Below are 23,001 nucleotides of genomic sequence, written 5' to 3' on the forward strand. Positions count from 1 at the left end.
ACTAGTGCTGTGTTTATTTCCTGCACCCAATCAAAAACAGTAATGATATAATCAGATACATTATATGAGGCAACAGATATGAAGGACAAGATTTAGTGAAATGTTATTAAACTACCAGTACATCACTGTATAACCCCGATTTCATATTCTGAATAAATTATAAACCAAGCTTTGTATTTTCCTGTGAGCCACAGAAAAAGAAAAGGAGTTCTCATTGATCTCTTCTCAACTTTTAAATTATTAACGCCACCTTGTGGTTGTTGTTGATGCTAGCACTTAAAAGAAAAAAGGACATGAGTTTCACGCCACAGTTAAAACAAGGTGTTTATTGCACATAAAACAATCCTTAACTTTATACAGGATTTTACAGCCCTTCAAATATTTAGGTTGGTCTGATCATTGCTTGATATTTACATACATAACTTCAAACACAACAGTGATTTTGTCCCTGGATATTTTTTTGTTTGGTTGCATAAATGACCAAAGTTACACACATAGAGCAAAGCATTGTTAGAGTCCCTTCATTATTGCAGTCCACCTACAGCCATGAGGCAGAGAGCCAGCGAGAGCAGCAGTGTCCTTAAGGAGCCTTCAGTTCCTATCGCTGCAACAGGAAACAGAACGTAAGTTAAAAAGGAAGCCAGAAACAAGATAGCTATGTCATGAGTTCACAATCAAACATTTTACGCCCATGACATCTTGCTACAGAGATTTACTGGAATATCTGTTAATTCCCAACCTCAGTAACCATCTTATCTCTGCGATTTTGCTATATTTTAGAATTCACATTTGACTCAGCTTAATCAAATTCAGAATAACAAGCCTACCATGTTTTATAACCAACTGTTTTCAATCGCAAATTCATATATATTGTTTGGTCTAATTATGGCTTAAAACTAGTTATAACTAAAACAATACATTTCCCATGGAATATCATGCTTATTTCAGTTTATATAGTCAACAAATGCTAATGTAACAGCTGACAAAAGACACATTTCTTTCCCTACACCCAATAAAAACACATTACTCATTCAATACATCACAGCAGAGACAAAACCAGCCTGTCACATGCTGTTCCCCTTTTCTATGAACTAGAAAAGAGAATGTAATGGTTTTGCTAAAGTCTTGACTGTATACAGTATCTAATATTCTTTAAAGACCATCCCAGTTGTCTGCATGTTTTTGCCTTTTTACTACTCATGTCATCAAAACAAATGTTTTAACTAGCCATTCTATTGCGTATGGGAAATGTAGATAGTACTCTATATTGTCAACAGTTCCAGACAGCCATTGATTTCTTTTTATTTTGATATGAAATTATAATATTTTTGTATTCTCTTGTAAGATAAGATAGAACGTTATTGATCGTAATTTGGGAAATGTTTGCGTTGCAGCAGCATAAAAAGACATGGCATTGTACATACAAATTAAAAGACAAGAAATAAACAAGAAAGTAGAAAATATACATGTTGAATTTACAAATGAACAACAACAAGATATAAAGCAAGGTATTATATTTACATAAGTATGTGACGGATGGTATATTAAATATTAGACTGAATATTTGTATTGAAATAAGGATAAATCTTACCATGCGATGAGTTTTCTGGAATTATCTGGAAAGATCTTGAGAAGATATACATACAAAAGTGAGATTTCACACAAATTCTCCGGATTTCAATGTACATGATTCAATTATCTTAATGCACAAGCATGTGTGATGCCATTTAGACACACAATGCATGCTTTACATACCCTTGATGGTGAAGGTGGTCTCCATGCCAGCGCGGATGTGGTCAGTCACGTGACAGTGAAGTAACCAAGTCCCCGGGTTCCCAGCAACCATCTCCACTGTCTGGAAAGTCCCGGGGAAGAGTTCGAAGACGTCTGCACGGTGCACATGGTCTGTCTACCACACACACACACACACACACACACACACACACACACACACACACACACACACACACACACACAGTAAAGAAACTTTCTGTCTGGGCATGTAGAAGTGTTAAACCCAAATACAACAACACACACTATCATCCTTTCATTATTGGATTTAAACCAGAGCAGTATATATTGTGTGTCCAACATTTACAGAGACATAATTGGTCTGGTACTGTTTTAATTTGGAGTAAATATATGATCATATGTTGTGATGTTGGTGGTTACCTTGTAGGTGAAAGTCTCAGCGTGGAAGTGCACAGTGTGCATGTCCATTTCGGTGCCCATGCCCAGCAGATACCAGTCTACTTTCTGGCCGCGGGTCATCACCAGTCCATGGAGGTTACCGTACACCATGCCATTGATCCCTTCAGTAGACACAGTGACAAATAGAGATAGAGACCATCAACAATTCCCTCACGTTAAATATAATCTGTTTCATCGTATAGAATCAGAGAGACATGCAGAAAAGTGTGATAGGAAAATCATAATTTAGACTTCTTCTTAGTTTAGGAAAACCCTTGTCAGGAATTTGAAACACTTCAGAAGCAAATTTCATTATACATTATTTAAATTGGATCAAATATTGTATTACATTTAAATACACAGCCTTTGTTGGCATAATTAGATGGTGACTTTAAGCATTAGTTTTTCATATTATTAATTATAGGATTTGTTTTAAATCTTATGTTTGTTCAGTAAGTGCACTATATCTCACCTATCTTTCATATAATTTTCCACATGGGCAATTTAAGTCCAAAAAGTACACATTATCAGTTCTACACTGTATGCTGCCCACATGTTTTCTTCAATCTAATTTTAATACTTGTTCTGCTTAGATATACAACGTTTTCTCACAAGGAGTCAATAAACCAAGACGTAAATTCTTTAACGACTGTTTAAGACACTTTTACTCTCCGTGCCTCTCTTATCTCTTACCGTGCATCTTGTTGCTCTCCTCAAAGTCTTCATCTCGTGTTAAGGTATCGGGGTCAGCACCGAGGTATGTTTTGATGTTCTCGTCCAAGTACCAGGACTGGTTTTCGTCATGCACCATAAAGAGCAGAGCGAACTCCTTCTCCACGTCATCCCTCTGTCTGTCGGGCCCCTCGCCTCGCTGCAGAGTCCCCGGCCTGCAGATCACCAGAGGCCCCAGAAGACCACTGTACAGATCCTGAAGATAAACAGAGGAATCTGCCCTGTCAGAAACATCTTCCACTCTTCAACACGTCCATTAAAACACCACAAACACAGTGACTTATTTGCTTCCATGTGAATGCATACAGGAAGTATGTACCTTAATGAAGTCCACATTGGAGTAGTATACATAAGATATACAGTTAGGATCGGAGACCCCTGGACCAGAGCTGTTAGGAACATCCCATGTCAGCACCAATATATTACCTAGAGGCAAAGGAAGACATAAAACCAGACAAATCATTACTTCTGAGAAAAGGCCAGTGTTTCCACCTTTTAGTTTGAGAGCGGCAGCAAACATTGTAGTTTTCTTGTCAAATGTGACTCACCAGGTTTGACAGGAATGTGTGCACCGCTGGCCTTCACTCCATGTGCACTTATCGAGTACGGCCTGCTTGCGTTGTTCTTGAAAGTGATCACAATCTGCTCTCCTACCTCTGCTTTGATTATTGGACCTACAGGGGAAGAGAAAATCTGTGTCTTCTACTGTCGTTTCTTTGGTTAAAAAAAAAAAAAGGCATGAAGAACAGCTAAGCTTACCCATAATTCCCAAGTGTTGTTGTTCTGGCTGTCGTTTCTTCTTAACAGTGAAGCTTTCATCTGTATATTCTCTGTACACCACCTTCTTATAGCGCGAGCCAATTTTGTTCCCCCCCCTCCCAACAAACATATTGCCTGGACTGGGAGACATGTAACAATTTGCTTCCATTAACAAACAGTAATAAGTCACGCCACTAATCACAGGCTCCAGCGTCCACTCTGAAATACATCATCCTACAATTATCTTACGCACATACCTGTCTTCTAATGTGCCGTGGTGTTTCTCCAGCTCCCAGTCTCTCTTGGGCGAGTAGTCCCACACTATTTCATCAGCACTTATAAAATACTGCACAATCTTGGTCGGCCTTCCTTTGTATGTGAGCTCTAGTTTGTGTCGGGGACAGAGGTCCACTCTGTACTGCTGCCTCATGCCGGCTGAGAAGTGGTCCGTCACTCTGCAGCTCACCTCGTGCACACCTGAGAAGGAATAAAAGGGATCAGAGCTGGCAAAAGTACACACATCTTTTACTCAACTAGAAGTATAGATAATCGTGTTTAAAAATACTCTGGTAAAAGTAGAAGTACTGACTAAACTTCTTTACTCAAGTAAAAGTAAAGAACTATGGGCTTCGAAATGTACTTAAGTAAAAAGTACCCATAACTACCAACTGTTTTAAAGAGTAACTGACCTCACTTTATATTAATAGAACAATAATGTCAGTTAGCTAATTAATGTTTTGATGCTGAACAACGGCAAAATGACAGCGTTTTCATTGGTCCCTCTTCTTTAGAGAAGACCAGGAAATGATGGATACACGGATCGTGTTAAAATCAATAGGCACGCAATGACTCTAAATAATAATGATCACGCCACCAAACACAGATTAAGGCTGCAGCCACACGGAGACGATACGGGTCGTATCCACTACAGTTCTCCATCATATAGATCAGGGGTCGGCAACCCCTTGCACGCGTGCCAGCATTGGCACGCGGCACCGTAACCAGTGGCACACTAGGAATAAGTGTGCAAAATATTTAAATTGTATTTTCGGATCCTGAACGAGACCGCTGCCAGAGCGCGTCTCCCCGTTACCTGCAGAAGGAAGCCATGCACGCAACCCCGCTCTCTTTAACTCCAGGTGACTTTCTGCCGCTTTCCTCCGTGGTGCAGGGCTGATCGTTTCACCACAGAGGAAAGCACTTCACAAATTGCAGTACCCATAAGGAGCTTTACAAATGCCGCAGTTTTTTCGTGGCTGTGTGTGTCTTTAGTTGAAAGCCCAGTTGCGATCTGCTCATCTCTCATTGAAATAATATGCTACAAAGGGGCGGACTGGCCATCTGTGTGTTGAACTTTCCTGTCGGCTCCCAGACCGTAGTCGAGGAGGGCAGAAGCAACAAGCTTCAGGTTCAATAACCCACTTTAGCTTAAATGACTGGAGAGAGGCGAGCTCTTCTTGGGAGGCCGTTGCATTTATTTAGCTGTTCTTCTGTTTCACAAAATACATCACAGACCTCTGTTTTTCTGCTGCCTCGTTTCACTTCCAGAAACATACACACGCTCGCTCACTCTCGCTCTACCATCCACACGCCACACCCCTCTCTCTCTCTCTCTCTTAAAAAGGGACAGCGATCTCATCTCACTCTGCATGACCCTAATATCATAACATGTGTGTTCTGGAGAATCACAGAAAAACAGGAGAAAGACACAACACATCGCGCAGAAAACCCTGAAGAAGTATCACTGCACCCGCCTGAGGAATGTTCTGATTATGGGAGACCTATGACACAAATGGAGGAGTCTCCACTGCCCGTCACCCCCCCTGTCAACGCCTTTGAGGATACATACATTCATCCCCCAACTCTCTCTACTCTCCGCTCACCCTTTCACCCTCGCCCTCCCCCCTGGAGTTCGATGACGGCATGAAGGCGATATGCAGGGTTGGCAGCATGTCCTTTACCCCCGCCCCTCAACGACGCCCACCAAAATCACCGAAGACAAGCCTACGTCAACCACCTCCCCCCCCTGGCAGCATGTTCTTTACCCCCCGCCCTTCCACAACGCCCACCAAAATCACCGAAGCAGAGACGCGCACCATCTCCCCCGTCTTCAACACCGTGCCTACGTCAACCACCTCCCCTCCCTTCAAGAAAGCATCTGCAGTCTCCGAAGCCTGATAAGGATGTGTGTGTACAACACGCAACAAACTATTTCTGATATGTGCTGGGTCCAGGCTCAAGGGCATATGGCACTCAACTCTTTCCAGCACATGCCGGGGCCCTGCCTGCCAGTAGCTTTGCCGATATCTGTGTTGATAGGTAATAGATTAAGAGCTGTAAATCAGCTTAGAAACAGGAAGTGCTCAAACGTTTGTGTGAGGTTATCAAATTTAGCAGTGATTCCATGTCAGCCACAGCTTGTCACAAATTGTTTTACTGATAGTGTATTTAACAAACTTAAACTAGCTTTATTAAATGTCAGGTCTTTGGCAGGAAAAACATTTTTAATCAATGATTTTATCACTGAGCACAATCTCGATTTTATGTTTTTAACGGAAACTTGGATTGAACAAAATAACAGTGCAGCTGTTCTTATCGAATCAACCCCTCCCAACTTTAGTTTTATGAGTCAGGAAAGAATGCATAAGAAAGGAGGTGGAGTTGCTATTTTGTTCAATGATTCCATTCAATGCAGGAAGACATCTTATGGGGACTTTGCTTCTTTTGAATATGTGGCCCTTCAGCTGAAATGCTCCTCTCGAGCTCTGTTCCTAAATATCTATAGACCACCCAAATACTGTGCAAGCTTTTTTGATGATTTTACTGAACTGCTGTCGATAGTGTGTATTGACTTTGACCGTCTAGTCATTGTTGGTGATTTTAACATCCATGTTGACAACCCCCAGGACAGAGGGGCTAAAGAACTGTTTTGTGTTCTTGATAACTATGGACTGACTCAGCATGTGGCGGAGCCCACGCACAATAAGGGACTCTGGACTTAATTATCTCAAAGGGTCTGAATATCTCAAAGGTTGTGGTGACTGATGTTGCACTGTCTGATCATTCCTGTGTTTTCTTTGAGAGCTCTATTTCTGTTCACAAAAATGTTCAGAAAGAGGTAACCACAAAGCAATATTTAACTGAAAATACTAGGGAAATGTTTACTCATAATTTTTCATCCACACTTGCCCCTGCTAACATCTCAGTAAATGAGCTAGTAGATCATTTTAATTCAAAAATTAAAAATGTTATAGATACCATTGCTCCAACTAAGGTAAAGGAAGTGATTGGCAAGAAAATATCTCCATGGAGAAAGGCCATGGCCGTGAGAACAGAAAAAAGAGAGTGTCGAAAAGCTGAACGTAGGTGGCGAAAAACAAATCTCCAGGTTCACTTTGAAATCTATAAAGAGAGACTTGGCCTTTATAATTTGGAATTGAAAAACGCACGACAGTCTTTCTTCTCTGACATCATTACCAAAAATAAAAACAACGCACGTGCCTTGTTTGCTACCGTCGACAGACTAACTAACCCCCCAGTGTCAGTAGCCTCTGAATTTCTATCCACCAGGGCGTGCAATGATTTTGCCTCCTTCTTCACTGACAAAATTCAGAAAATTAGACAAGCAGTCAGTGCCTCTGCATCAGGTACAGCAAATGTGTTGTCCCTATGTCCACCTAATATCAATTCAAACACCATGACACAATTCCATCAGATTAATGGTAAAAACTTAGAGGACATTATTCAACTTCTGAAATCCTCCTCCTGCTGCCTTGATATTATTCCAACAGGATTTTTCAAAGATGTTTTTCCTTGCATGGCCTCAGATCTACTTCATATAGTAAACACATCTCTTCACTCAGGTATTTTTCCAGAGGCCCTGAAAACTGCAGTCATTAAACCGCTCTTAAAAAAAGAATAATCTAGATGCTTCAGTAATGAACAATTACAGGCCAATATCAAACCTGCCATTTCTAGGTAAAATCATTGAAAAAGTTGTATTTCAACAGTTGAGTAACTTCTTGCATTTAAATAACTGTTTGGATGTGTTCCAGTCAGGATTTCATCCAAACCACAGCACTGAGACTGCTCTTGTAAAGGTCTTCAATGACATCCACTTAAACACAGACAGTGGCAGAACTTCAGTGTTAGTATTATTAGATCTCAGTGCTGCGTTTGACACTGTTGACCACAACATATTACTAGACCGACTAGAAAACTGGGTGGGACTTTCGGCAACAGTTCTAAATTGGTTTGAGTCCTACTTAAAGGACAGAAAAAACGTTGTTTCTATAGGTAAATACACATCTGAGTTGACAAATATGACATGTGGGGTACCTCAAGGCTCCATCTTGGGGCCTCTTCTCTTTAACATCTACATGCTACCACTGGCTCAGATAATGAAAAACAACAAAATAAGTTACCATAGCTATGCGGATGACACACAAATTTACGTAACAATTTCACCAGGAGATTATGCTCCAATTCAAACACTGAGTAAGTGCATTGAACAAATCAATGACTGGATGTGTCAGAACTTTCTCCAATTAAACAAAGATAAAACTGAGGTAATGGTTTTTGGAGCCAAGGCAGAACGTATAAAAGTTAGCGCTGAGCTTCAGTCTGCAATGTTCAAAACAACAGATAGAGCCAGAAATCTAGGTGTAGTCATGGACTCTGACCTGAGTTTCAACAGTCACATTAAAACAGTTACTAAATCAGCCTACTATCACCTAAAGAACATATCTAGGATTAAAAGACTAATGTCACAGCAGGATTTGGAAAAACTTGTCCATGCTTTTATCTTCAGTAGACTCGACTACTGCAATGGTGTCTTTACAGGTCTCACTAAAAAATCTATTAGAAAGCTGCAGCTAATTCAGAACGCCGCTGCTCGAGTCCTCACTAACACTAAGAAAGTGGATCACATCACTCCTGTTCTGAAGTCCTTACACTGGCTTCCTGTGTGTCAAAGAATATATTTCAAAATACTGCTGCTGGTTTATAAAGCTTTGAATGGTTTAGGCCCAAAATACATGTCTGACCTACTGCTAAATTATGAACCAACCAGAACTCTCAGGTCTTCAGGGACTGGTCAGCTTTCTGTCCCTAGAGTCAGAACTAAACATGGAGAAGCAGCATTCAGTTATTATGCTCAAAATATCTGGAACAAACTCCCAGAAACCTGCAGGTCCGCTGCAACTCTTACTACTTTTAAATCCAGGCTGAAGACTTTTCTTTTTGCCGCTGCTTTTAATTGAACTATTCACATCTTAAACTGCACTGTAACTTTTAACTTTTATTCATGTATTTTTTCTTTTAATGTTTATTTTATTATCTTTTCTTTTTAATGATTTTAAATGCCATTTTCATAATGTCTTCCATTTTTGTAAAGCACTTTGAATTGCCTTGTGTTGAAAGGTGCTATATAAATAAACTTGCCTTGCCTTAAAAAGGGACAGCGATCTCATCTCACTCTGCATGACCCTAATATCATAACATGTGTGTTCTGGAGAATCACAGAACGGACGATCGTCCTTATTACTATGCCGTTTTAAACCAATTATTTAAATGTGTTTGTTAAATTCGGTATCATGTAAGTTGCGCTGACAGGTCCACACACTGCTTCCCCGCAGCGAGGCCCCCCCGCCCTCCTGTTGATAATTCTCGATGGTTGGCACGCTGATAATTTTTTATTTATTTATTTTTTTTTAATGGCACTTCATATCAAAAAGGTTGCCGACCCCTGATATAGATGGTTCGGCCACACGAGGCCTACAGGGAAACGCAGAAACGATAACGGGTCCCAAGGTGGGTAGATCTACAGACGCACCGCTCTGGGGGGCCAAACGGCTCCGTGATTACACCCTATACGATCATTTCCTGATAACGAAAATACTGACGGGCTGTCAGGAGAGGGGGAGGAAAAGAGAGACTCCGTATATTATTCTTATTTTATTATTATTATTATTATAATATAGAGTCGTTATTCATTTGTTTTAAAGCTCAATAAATAACAAAGACCTTTGGCACTTTTATAATTTTGTCCGGAAGATTGAAACTTTAACGGACATTTTGACCGCGGAAAAAGATTCGAACGGAAACTCTGCCGCGCAGTTCCCTCGTCCCTTGGAGAAGGCGGAGAGGTGGGTGTTTTTCATCTGCTGGTGGACTACCGGGCAGATTTACAGCAGGAGCACACGCTTGCCTCGGGGAGGGAGAAAAAGAGCCAGAGCCCTGGGGCCTCATTTATAAAGCCTTGCGTAGGATTGACGTGGGAAGGTTGCTTACGTAGGACAAAGCAAATAAATACGCACAGACATTTTCCGATTCATAAAAGACTGCGTACCGGCGCAGGACTTGCATACGGCACATCCTACGCCGGTTTCCCTTTTATAAACCACAATCAACTCAAAATGCGGCGCTGCTTTTGCGGGCTTCACGTAACGCCCATATTTGCCTATAAATAGTCAAAGAAACGCCCATTCATTTTTGACTGACTGCATGAAGAAGATCGCAGGAAATGACGACAGAAAAGCTAAATAAGACATCTCACACCGTGTCAGATTTTGGAGAGGTCGAGATAAATCATATTGTTTGGTGGATGCAGTTTGAACCAGAGTAGCAGCATGGAGGTCGGATCGTCAACAAAATAAATAAGTGGTCCGAAAAAGGTTAAGGACAAAAAAAATACACATAACCTTCCTCAGGCAGTGTGTTTGTACCGGGGACAGGAGACACCCCCTTGATGAGAAACTGTAAGAAATGATCGAGGAATCCCTCCGGAGTGGAGTCATGACGACTGGATCTGAATTATTTTGTTGTATTTGGTGGTTTGTGTTCCAGCTGTCGATCAGCAACTATATATCCATAATCCACCAGTTAAAGGAAATACAATGTGTTGTGTTATATTAGCTATACAATTGACCACATATGGTGTTCTTAGTTTCCATACCTCCTGTGTTTTACGAACGACTTATCAAGTAGGCTATTGGCGAACGGCATAAAACATGATTAAACATGATAGTAGGCCTATATAAAACCATGCTCTTATCTACAACCTATAGAAATGCAAAACGGCGTCAGTTTAAAGTAATTCTGTCCTGTTTATCGCATCATTTATGAGAATACATTTCTTAACAAGAGAACATAATTGAGGGGTGATCAATAACATTTCCATATTTATTTATTTCTCCAAGTTATGTTTTTGTGTGTACTGAGGAGTCTCAAACAGGCGTTTGTTAAATCATTTTAAGATTGGCTTTAATCAATTTGTGAAAATTAATTCATATATGAGAAATGAGGCAACATTCTATTTATGGTATTATTTCCACAAATTTCTCTCCATTCTTCCTTCTGCCAACGGTGTCGCAGTTTCTCGTCTCTCCCGTTTTTGTGCTTAGTGCGTACACATGGGTCAGAGTTTGCGTGGAGGACCGCACATTTTCCCCGTCAAGTTAGTTTTTTATAAATCGCAAACAGTGCGTAGAAACTGGCGTACGCCATCTTTTGTGCGTACGCACCGTTTATAAATGAGGCCCCTGGCCCCTGCCTCTCCCCACCTCTGCTGCTAAATCCACCGCGGAGAATAAACAGAAGGGCAACCATGGCAACCATGCATGCTCGTGAAGTCTTCTTCGCTGCTTTTGGTGTATTTGTGGCGGAAGTACAGCGCCACTTACAGGCCCGGCATATGCACTACAGCGTCTCCAGCGGGTCGAGCGGTCTCGTGTGGACGGACACGTTTCTGGTGCCGATTGCGCGTGGACGGAATACTTTTTTGATATCGAATTCGGTTCGTTTTCGTTACCGCCTCCGTGTGGCTAGGGTCTAAAACTAAAGTAACGAGCCTGTTTTGAAAATGTATGAAGTAGAAAGTACAGGTATTTGTGTTAAAAATGTAAGAAGTAAAATCAAAAGTAAGTAGTGGAGTAAAGTACTGATACCAGAAAAATGTAAGTACAGTAACGAAGTATTTGTACTCTACTACTTCCCACCTCTGAAGAGGATATGGATTTGGACACATGAGGATGGATTTGTTTGTGGCTTGACTGTATTGATTTTCAGCTGAAACACTCCATTATGCCCTTAACATTTGTACTGTAGCTCTCTACACTTTAGTGATTTATTTGGTGTTTCACTACCAATTTCTTGTTTTTGCTATTTTGGGTAAGCATGAAACATGTGTGTAAGAGTGCATATTTTCACACTTTTTTTTGCACGATATTAAAGTGTGTTCTGTGCTATTTGGGCAGTCCTAAAGTCACCATCCATTTAAAAATGGGTTTCATTCATCGTTGATGATGTTTAAGCTTAAGTGTGCAGAATGTTTGTTTGAAAATAAATATATTTTTTATGTTCATAGAGTCTGGTTTATTTAGCCTATATTCATTTGTTGATTTAACCCTTTACAGAAAAAACACATCAGACAGACATTATTATTCTTATCAGAATATATTAGTTATGCCTAAAAAACATGATGAGGATTTTAAAAGGTGACTTCAACATTCAATATGGCCTATCATTTTAACCTTATTGATCTTTGGACTTCATTCTCAACTTTCTATTGTTTAGATTAGCATACAATATCTTAACGTCAAATGCACAATTTGTTTATTTGTATTGAACGTGGTAACAGTATAAGTAATATTATTATTATCATATATTAAACTTTATTTACCTATTCTGGTGAAAGACTTTTTGAGAAACTATTTTTCACAATTATATATTTATTACTACTTAAAGTAGTCAAGACTTGCAAAGTACTGTGGAATTGTCCTTGAACTTGGCCGGGCCGGAGCGCTGAAATTCCTCCTTGTATTCTAGTTATTAATGTTTCCTGCTGTGAAGTGTTGGGAGTGGTGTACACGTCAGAGGAAAACATTCACAGAGGGTCCTCTCAGGATGTTTGTAAAAAACAAATCCGTCTGTCAAACAAAACCTAAAATATGGATGAACTCTTAAAATCTATTTGAGGAAAGGAACTGTGTTTTTAAGTGGCAGAACAGTGTGTGTTTTTGACCGTGTGTGTGATAAGACTAACCAGGAGTGTTCGGCTGCATGATGGCAGTAGCAGTTGTGTGAGGGAACAGGTTGATAGTGTCTCGTGTCGTGCTCTGCTTCTTGAAGGTGTTCCCCTCGAAATAAACACCGTGGATGTCCACTTCTGTACCTAGCCCAAAGGTGTACCACACAACTTTGTCCCCGGCGCACATCTCCAGTCCCTGAAGGTTCCCATACATGCGTCCATTGACAGCTAACATGAAAAGGACGATTAGAACAAAAAATGCAGAGACAAGTGAGAAAATCCTCAAGAAGCATCAGGAATAGAACTCAAAATATATTGCTAATGTTACATGACCTACAATCAATGAATTCAATTGAAGACAAAATGCGGTTCTGGTACTCGTTCTTTACCATGCATCAAATTGCTCTCCACAAAGTCTTCATCTTCAACATTTGTCTCGTTGCTGCCATACTTCTCGATGTTCTCGTCGATGTACCAGCTCAATTTTTCATCCATGACAGAAAACAGAAGGAAAAACTCCTTATCCACACGCTTCTGTAAAAAAATGAACACAGCGACAGTAATGATGAGTCGGGGATGCACTTAATTGCAGTCAACGGCATGAAAACTTTTATTTTGTTCTCATCTTATCGGCAATGGCCCAATTTCCCAACAAAGATCCTTCAATCACAACAGAGCTGTGGCTTTTAATTCATTTATTTCAATTCACCTGGGTCCCGTTCTCCCTCAGCTTTCCCTTCTTGCACACGAGCAGAGGTCCCACCAATCCAGAGCTGGTGTCCCTGATGGGATCGGTGGCAGAGTAGTACAGGTAGGGGATGCACGCAGAATCAGATGGAGAAGGACCCTCTATCACCTGCCAGGTGTAGGTGAAGTTTTGCCCTGGAGCCACGTGAGAGCCTGGCTTATCAACACCTAAAGCATTTCACACAGAGAACTAACTGTTTGAAATAGGCTTTCTTCAGTCAAAATCTGTTCTTTTCTTTTGCATCCTTCACTTGACTTGGCATGACTTTTATTTTTTAAGTTAAGTCTTATTTTTGAAGGTGCAGATATTTGCATCCCTTTATGTTTAAACCTTTAAACAGGCAGGGATGTATTCTCCAGTCTGGAAGCAATATTCATGCAAAGAAATGCCTCAGTCAATCTGAACTGTTAATCATCGGATATTGCTTAAAAATCTTCTTCCCGGAAAGGATAACCCTTGCTTTGAGACTGCAACAGGGAATCTTTTTGTTGATTTCGTGTGGCGAAATTGATAATATATGTTACACCAATACGACCATCATTTGTCTAGAAGGGATTTTTATGTATTTCTTTTTTTTTTAAGGTCAGTGAGGCCTGCCTCTGTATTATCCACAAATATGTATGTTCGATTTGTGATCTCACTGTTAACTACAGAAGGCTTACAGAGAATATTGTATTGTCTATGACTATACATGTGAAAGCTGAATACAAAAATAATAAAAATAATAATCTTCTTCTCTTTTACTACTCAAGTAAATTAAACAATTTAAATATGTTATAGCAGGTAAGGTGCAGCCAGTATCTGTGTGCAATGCTTCCTCACCGTCCTCATAGCTTGTTCCCTGGAAGTGTTTATCGTAGTGCAGGCCGTGAGGCTGGATGCTGAAGTTCCGATCAGCTTTATTCATGAAGGTTACTCTGAGAGTGTCTCCTTCCTCTGCCCTCAGGACTGGACCTGGACAAATACAGAAGAACATTTTGACTAAGCAGATGGGATTTGTAAAGCAAGACACCGGTGTACCAGTAAATAACAAACTGGAATTTGCTAAAAAGAATGAGACCTTACCTAAGATTCCTAAGTGTAGAGAATCGGGTGTTGGTTTCAACGTGGTGAACGTATCGTCTGTGTATTCCTCGTATATAACTTTAAGGTATTCACCTCCAATCCTCCCGCCATCTGTGCCAAAAAACACCTCTGATGCACTATGAGAGGAAAAGGTGGGGGGTGTGGGCAGAAGGATATTAAGCACAATACATTGCATTTCAGTGGGCCAAAAAGGGAGTAATATGGGTTGCATTGTGGCTTGGAAAAAAGCATCAAAACATGTCAAGCACAAAAGCTGGTCGGGGGGTTTACACTATGTCAGGTCAGGGAACAATAACAGAGACACAATAACAACTGAGTCACTGTATCACTATCGCCCACGTTTACTCTAGACACCACAACACTGCCCCCCCCACAGGGTATACGAATAATCAGCCCTTTCCAGCTAGCCCAGACAGGCGACTTTCTTCAGAAGCTTTGTAGGACTAAGATCATCTACTTCCTCCTCCAAAACTACTAAGGTTGTAATTTTAAATAGCAATAAAAAAATTGCCAAGTAAAACATACTAGCCTGACTGTAAAACACATATGTTCTTACAATGATTTGCTTCAGTTGTGTCATTGAAACCCTTAACTAAAGATTAGCTCATTAAAAAAGCTAATTAAAGTACACAAGGCACTATTAGATCAAGACAAGACAACACGTTAGTCTCAAAACTATACAGGCTTGAAATATATCCAGAATGAAAAATGTCTTCATTGGCTAAATTTGGTTTTAGCAGCTCTGAGCAGATTTGGCAATAAAACAAGCTTACACCTGATTACCAAAACAGTGCATGCAATACAATGTACCACATAACGCTGTTAGCATTGATTAGCTTGATTGCGACAGTATGCCACTCCTAATTTGATAAGGTGTGTGCCCACCTGCCGGCCTCAGAGAGGGACACATTATTAATCAGATCCCTTCCTGAGGGACCGTAGCTCCACTGGACTTTGCTTGCTGCCAGGTAATAATTCCTCTCAACGCCGCCCATCGCTGTGGAGACGGCTTCACTGCCACATGACTTCACCTCATAAAAGGCCTGCATCCCAGCTTGAATAAGGAAAAGAAAACACAATCATTACACAGACAATTACCCACAAAAATTAAGGTGAAACTAGACCTTCAGTTTCTCAGGAAATCTCAATAGCTGAAAATAAAGTCTAAAGATGGGGTAGGTAAGTTTGAGAAACCGGCTCGAGATACACTTTTTGTTATATTCCATGGAATGCTCTTAACATCCCGATAGCAATGAATATCTTAAGTGCTTAGACAAAAAATCCATAAAAAAATATCATCTGAGGAAGCCGTAGTACTGTAAACAGTACGACCAATCATCTGAGCCGGCCCGGCTAAAATAACTGGATGGCCTACCTGCCTGTCAGCCTTCCATCTGTGCACAAACTTATCTCGTGCCCTCATTGGTCATGTGCGCGTTCGTGTGTGTTGGAGGAGGGGCTCTGTAAGGAAGTGGCAGATTTTCTCCGGTTGTGTATTTTCAAATTCTAGCGATCTCGAGCCGGTTTCTCAAACTTACCTACCCTACCTTTAATATTTAATAGTCTATAAAATAACAATTCCAGGGTTTCTGTTAACACTTTGAACTTCCTTATCTTTTCCTTTAACACACCCAACACTGAGGACAAATAACCTGTACAATTACAAAACATGTGATTCGAAAATATACTAGCGTATGTTTCTTTGAAGGCCGAGTGACACGATTAGGCTATTATGGAAAGTCCGGTATGACACAAAGGAAAGGTATTTCAGAGTAAGCATTTTTCATACTTGATTGAGTAAAGTATGGCTCATTCAGTTCTAAGTACAATGGACTTCGGACAGCCTTAAAATACACAAGTCCTGCCGTGTTAACAGTAGAACCACAAGCTATGCTGTTAGAAAACATGTAACATGCTTTGACTAAAATACAGGGATCACAAAAAGACATTCCTCTGTCAGCAACACAACAGTCTCAAAACAGAGAGGTCAAAGGTCACGCAGAAGTTAAAGGTCAGGTGACCTACCCTGCAGGTGGTCATTGACCTGGCAGGTCAGCAACCACTTTCCTGTTGCTTTCGGGACCATCTCAGCTGTAGCGAACGTGGCGGGGAACAGGCTGAGGACGTCGGTGCGGTGGCTGCGGTCCAGCAGTGTGTTCCCATGGAAGAAGGCAGAGTGAATGTCCACCTCGTTACCCATGCCAAACAAATGCCAGGCCACTGCACGGTGCTGGCATAACTTGATTCCAGGCAGGTTTCCAAACATGTACCCATTAATTGCTGTCACACAGAGAAAAAACACAGATAGGGGTTAGAGTAAAGGATAACGGGAACACACGTGTCCTTCAAACCTTCTTTTATACACTTTGTTAAAGGGAAAAGTCATTTAGAGTGACGAGTAACTCGCATAACTTGGTACATTTAAGAATGTAGAGGCAACAGCATGCAGGGGAAGAGCAAATCAAATCATTTTTACACTACAACATTTTTTGATTTAGTGAAAATGTCCTTTTACATTTCTTACATTCTGTTGTTAACCAACTTTATGTGTGTGCAGCTGTCTTAGTTCGAGGCCTCTATATTACCGTGCATCAGGTTTGACTCCACAAAGTCGGGGTCCTCTTGGTCGACTCCAGCTGGATCAGAGCAGGTCTGAATGTTGTCCTCCAGGTACCAACTCAGTTTTTCGTCCACGACGTTGAACATCAGGAAGACGTCCTGGTCCACATCATTCCTGGCTGACTCTACAACAGACCCTGGCTTCGTCTGACCTTGGGCTGGATTGTTAGTGTCTTTTAAGATTCCTGTCAGACAAAGAGAGAAAGATGCATGATAGGGGTTAAATTGTTGCATATTTATGATGCCAAGCACAGATAAAGAAAGAGTTCATCTTTGTTTTCCCTCCATCTCAGTATCGACTGAATGCATGATAGGCTGGAAACCAGAGTAACTTTCCCTGTGGTTTCCCACTGCATTTGTTTTTCTTATGAAGCATTCTCTATTTGGAAATGTTTTGCTGTAGTCATAAAAGGCTTAAGGTTAGGGAATGTTGTTGTAATTGACCTTATACAGTAAGCAAGGGTTTGGAGACCTTGTTGAGACTATTTAAGATATTGTTGAGTACGGATATGAAATGTCAAATTACATGTTATTCAAGAGCTTGAGTTTCCTTTTATAAAAATTAATTGTCGCAAATTGGTTTCATTGGATTGTTGTCTGTGGAATGGTTAGTTTGCTCATTTTGTATGCTTCTTTGTTTAGATTAAATTAGTTTTTATTTCTATTGTTTGTTACTTAAGTAGAGGAGGGGTCCTCTTGACCTGTCCTCTCAGATGTGTTATTATCTTATATTCTGGATTATATTAAATAAGTTGTGTGCAACTTGAAATACAAATAAAATGAATACTATAACTACGATGAAGGAACATAAAAAATAACTGGCATTTGGAATACATATAATGCAGATGGGCAATAAAAAAAAAGACATCTGTACTTCTGATAAAGCATATGGTCACATATCTTCAGACCTTTCTTGCAGGTGAGCAGCGCCCCGATCAGTCCAGAGGCGATGTCCCTGGGGGCGTCAAAGTGGGAGTGGTAGACCCAGGTCAGGCAGTTGGCATCGTCATCTGTGGGGGCAAATTCTGGTCTGACCTCCCAGCGGTAAGTGTAGCGCCCCCCGGAGGAACAGAGTCGTCCTCCTTCAGCTTGTTTGATGTCCCATCTGGATAGAGCGCCCCTGGTAGACAAATACGAAATGTTTATGCTTAGATCAATGTGCTTACTCTGAAGTTAAGTAAGCATTTGAGCCTCACGTTAAGTCGGTAGAAATGCTATGGTATTAACAAGCTCAATTTGCCATAACTGTTAAAAACCCTGAACTGAGTGCAGTAGAATTAAATAGAAAACGGTTATGAGTTAAATGAATGATTACTCAAGTAAAAGTATGTTAAAAAGACACCATTAGTAAATACAGGTTTCCTATAAATCAAGGACATATGCATTTCTTCTATGAGTCTTATCTCTGTTAAGCTTCAGCCTCCACGTGTGTAAGTGATCCATAAAAACACCTAAATGACCTCAGCCTTAGTGATAGATGTTACAGGTACAGTGACCTCGGTAGATATCTGCGCCCGTCACATGACATCATTTTACCCAGAATTAGCTGACTTTTATGTCTTTATGTGTTAACATCACTCCCTTCTTCCACTTCCCACTACTATCAGTTTCCTGCCAAATGTCCTGTTTATAAAATCTAGTAGGTCACAAAATGTTTGTTTCAGTTTCAGGTGTCCACCTAAAATCAATTCAAACACCATGACACAATTCCATCAGATTAATGATAAAAACCTAGAGGACATTATACAACATCTGAAATCCGCCTCCTGCTGCCTTGATATTATTCCAACAGGATTTTTCAAAAATGTTTTTCATTGCATGGCCACAGATCTACTTCCTATAGTAAACAAGTCTCTTCACTCGGGTGTTTTCCACAGGCCCTGAAAACTTTAGTCACTAAACCACTCTTAAAAAATAATAATCTAGATGCTTCAGTAATGAACAATTACAGGCCCATATCAAACTTGCCATTTCTAGGTAAAATCATTGAAAAAGTTGTTTTTCAACAGTTGAGTAATTTCTTGCATTTAAATAACTGTTTGGATGTGTTCCAATCAGGCGTTCGACCAAACCACATCACTGAGAATGCTCTTGTTGAGGTCTTCAATGACATCCACTTAAACACAGACAGTGGCTGAACTTCAGTGTTAGTATTATTAGACCTCAGCGCTGCGTTTGACACTGTTGACCACAACATATTACGAGACCGACTGTAAAACTGGGTGGGACCTTCGGCAACAGTTCTAAATTGGTTTGAATCCTACGTAAAGGACAGAAAAATCTTTGTTTCTATAGGTAAATACACATCCGAGTTGACAAATATGACATGTGGGGTTCCTCAAGGCTCCATCCTGGGGCCCCTTCTCTTTAACATCTACATACCACTGGCTCAGATAATGAAAAACAATGGTATGGTAACTTATTTTGTTAGTGTATATGTATATGTATACATATACACATATACATATACACATATATATATATATATGTATACATATACACATATATATACATATACATATACATATACATATATATGTATACATATACACATATATATATATATATATATACATATACATATACATATACATATACATATACATATACATATACATATACATATATATATATATATATATATGTTTCCCTCCCAGAGCTGCCAGCGCAGCCCCTCCCAGATCTGACGCCCTTGGCGACTGCCTATGCCAAAAACCGGCTCTGCGGATGACACACACATTTACATAACCATTTCACCAGGAGACTATGCTCCAATTCAGACACTGAGTAAGTGCATTGAACAAATCAATGACTGGATGTGTCAGAACTTTCTCCAATTAAACAAAGATAAAACTGAGGTAATGGTTTTTGGAGGCAAGGCAGAACGTATAAAAGTTAGCGCTGCAATGTTCAAAACAGATAAAGCCAGAAATCTAGGTGTAGTCATGGACTCTGACCTGAGTTTCAACAGTCACATTAAAACAATTACTAAATCATCCTACTATCACCTAAAGAATATATATTGGATTAAAAGACTAATGTCACAGCAGGATTTGGAAAAATATGTCCATGCTTTTATCTTCAGTAGACTCAACTACTGTAATGGTGTTTTTACAGGTCTCACTAAAAAAAAAAATATTAGAAAGCTGCAGCTAATTCAGAACACCGCTGCTCGAGTCCTCACTGACACTAAGAAAGTGGATCACATCACTCCAGTTCTGAAGTCTTTACACTGGCTTCCTATATTTCAAAAATACTGCTGCTGGTTTATAAAGCTTTGAATGGTTTAGGCCCAAAATACATTTCTGACCTACTGCTAAATTATGAACAAAACTACCAGAAACCTGCAGGTCCGCTGCAACTCTGACTACTTTTAAATCCAGGCTGAAGACTTTTCTTTTTGCCGCTGCTTTTAATTGAACTATTCATATCTTAAACTGCACTGTAACTTTTATCCATGTATTTTTTCTTTTAATGTTTATTTTATTATCTTTTCTTTTTAATGACTGTTTTTAAATGCCATTTTCTTAATGTCTTTCATTTTTGTAAAGCACTTTGAATTGCCTCGTGTTGAAAGATGCTATATAAATAAACTTGCCATTTCTGTCATTCCTGAGACGTGATTGTTGTTTGTGTATCACATTATTGCACAAACTTCTGTTGATTTTAACAGGAAACTAATATTGTCAGTCTACTTATTATTACAGCAACTACTGGGTTTTGTATTAAGAATTGGGAAATCACAGTTGATATTTCTGTGTGTGAATTCTGCATGTGTGTCTCACGCTATATGCTTATACTATATATGTATTATGCAGCACCATACCCTCTGAGTTCTTCTCATAGAAAACTCCATGAGGATGCATGGTGTAGCTCCTGGTTGCAAAGTTATTCAGGTGGACGACAATAACTTCATCAACCTCAGCTCGCAGTATCGGCCCCAGGAAGCCCAACCAGGCCGGTCGGGGGGCCAGGACGCTGTATGTGGCATCTGTATACTGTCTGAACATGGCTTTCTTATAAACACTGCCAATACGGTGGGGTCCTCTCACCAGGAACCCAGATGCATGCCTGGGATAGGAGTAGAGAAAGACAAATGTTAAAACAGAAGGAATTATGGGAATCGTTGTTATATTATACAATATAGAATTGCACAACTTTATCTCCTTAACATGGTAAATACAAGGTTTTGCAAAAATAAAAAAGCATTAAGATGCGTGATTAATTTTAGTTAAAAAGAAGAAAAAATACTTGTGATCTAGTCCATAAATACACATGAGAGAAAACACCATTCATTACGCAAACACCATGACACCACCGCGACAACTGCGCAGCTGCCTAATTATTGCCAAAGAATGTAAGACTAGCCAGTTATACAACTATATATTTTTAAGAGAAACAAAGAAGTATCACCAGTATAAAAAGTGAAAATATTGTGGGAAGGCGATATAGCACTATCTGTAGAATAGTTTTTTTTTTTTTAAAGTGCTCAGATTTATTTTTTGGGTTATTTTAAACCATTGTCAACTACAGATTAATTTTAATTACAAAATGTCCATCAGCCAGGGGATGACTGCAGATGTAATTTCTGCAGAACAAATTGCATCTGGTTTCACCTCTCAAGCAATTAGACATGTCATTATTGTGATTACACGTTTCTGTGTGCAAATAACGTGTTACTAGAGCAGAGGGAAAAGCAGTTTTGATTACGTAGCAACAGAGAGGATGAACATTATTATGTTTACTTAATTTAAAATTATCATAAAACGGGTTTCACTGTAAGATCCACTCCCTTTTTATTTAAATGCCATGCACATGAATCACAGTTATTTTGAGGTCGACCAAATATATAAGGTTTCTTCAGTACAAGCTACCTGTCAATGGAGGCTGTAAATGGGAAAACTGAAGCAAAAATGTACAATATAATGTACAGGATAAGAATAATTGTTTAATGTATACTAAAAGAGCTTGACTGATTTTGCTGGCCTTGAATGTATTGTGCATTGGTTAGAGACTGTTGGGTACGACAGCTGGCTGATGAGGAAAGGTCAGGAGATTCCAGCATTGTATAAGAGTTACTAAACTGTCTTATATGAAGAGATGAAATCAGGTTTTGTAGGCTCAACTATCCAACACTTAAATCCTCCATAACATTCTCATAGCAGACTTTTACATCTTTCTGATATTGTAAAAACACAGCAACCTTAACATAAGATCATTGGTGGTGTGATGCAACTACTCAATTGTCATTCAAGCAGCATCTGAGTTTTTTGGCTTATTTTGGTCAGTGTAACTGACCTAGGAAGCCACCAATCTCATGAAAGCAGACACTCATTCACTGTTAGACACTAAATACTGTCATCTTTCCTGTGCATCTGCCAGACTGCCAACAATAAGCAACACCACCCTCACAGGTCTAGACATTGTCACATACTGACGCGATGACAAATGCTACTGGAGCACTTTTGACCTTACCGTTTTTAATTTGAAGTTTGCCATAGCATTTATTACAATTAACATCAGTTGGTAATCTCAACAGCCCATGTGGGAATTTGATATGTGATAGATCATATGTGATTAAATGTATACTCAATCTGTACATAATTTCTAAATCAAAACTCACTCATCCTTTTCCACGTCTTGTCCGTTAAGCAGGTTTGTTCCACTTGGTGCGTAATCCCAAGAGTCCTCAATGATCCCCACATAGTAAACTCTCTCCCTGCTGCGCTTCCCTTCCGCACTCACGGTGAGAAGAAACAACAAACAACTCGCACACAGCCACAAAGTCCGAGACATGATCAGCCGGTCACTCCGTTAGACGCAGGTCCTCGAGGTTTAC

General features: G+C 39.9%; 1 pseudogene; it reads right to left on the reverse strand.

The window, feature by feature from the left end:
- Positions 1-306: 306 nt before the first annotated feature.
- Positions 307-23,001, reverse strand: LOC117490448 (annotated as a pseudogene).

Source organism: Trematomus bernacchii, unplaced genomic scaffold (assembly GCF_902827165.1).
Source record: "Trematomus bernacchii unplaced genomic scaffold, fTreBer1.1, whole genome shotgun sequence".
NCBI lineage: Eukaryota > Metazoa > Chordata > Actinopteri > Perciformes > Nototheniidae > Trematomus > Trematomus bernacchii.